Here is a 573-nt window from a genome sequence, read left to right on the forward strand (position 1 = left end):
GACTATTGTTTTCAGCTCTGGTCATGACCTCAGTTTGTGGATTTGAGCTTCGTGTTGGGCTCTGTGCAGAGAACACAGAGTCTGTTTCAGATTCTCTCTCTCTCTGTACCTTCCCTGTTTGCTCTCTCAAACACACACACACACACACACACACACAATACAAAAAAAAATTATATATATGTGTATATATATATATAATGTGGCTTAGGGCATCCGGGGGAGGGGCAGAGAGGGAAAGGGAGACACAGAATCCCAAGCAGGCTCCAAGGCTGTCAGCAGAGCCTGATGAGGGGCTCGAACTCACAAACCAGGAGATTGTGTGACTTGAGCTGAAGCTGGAGGCTTAACTCACCCAGGCAGAGCCTGGGGCAATGTTAATATAGCTATCTCCTTTCAGTACCAGGAGAAAAATATTGCATTTTACATTTCAAACTTAATTTTACACTGTAAATTTGGTCTACCCTTAAATAGTCTTCATTCACATGCAACTAATAAGCATCTAAATATAAGAATACCCACAGAAACACAAGTTGTAGACACAAAAGCATACATTAAATCAAAAGTACATGCCAA

The sequence above is a fragment of the Crocuta crocuta genome, unplaced genomic scaffold, assembly GCF_008692635.1.
Source record: "Crocuta crocuta isolate KB4526 unplaced genomic scaffold, BGI_CrCroc_1.0 scaffold115, whole genome shotgun sequence".
Taxonomy (NCBI): domain Eukaryota; kingdom Metazoa; phylum Chordata; class Mammalia; order Carnivora; family Hyaenidae; genus Crocuta; species Crocuta crocuta.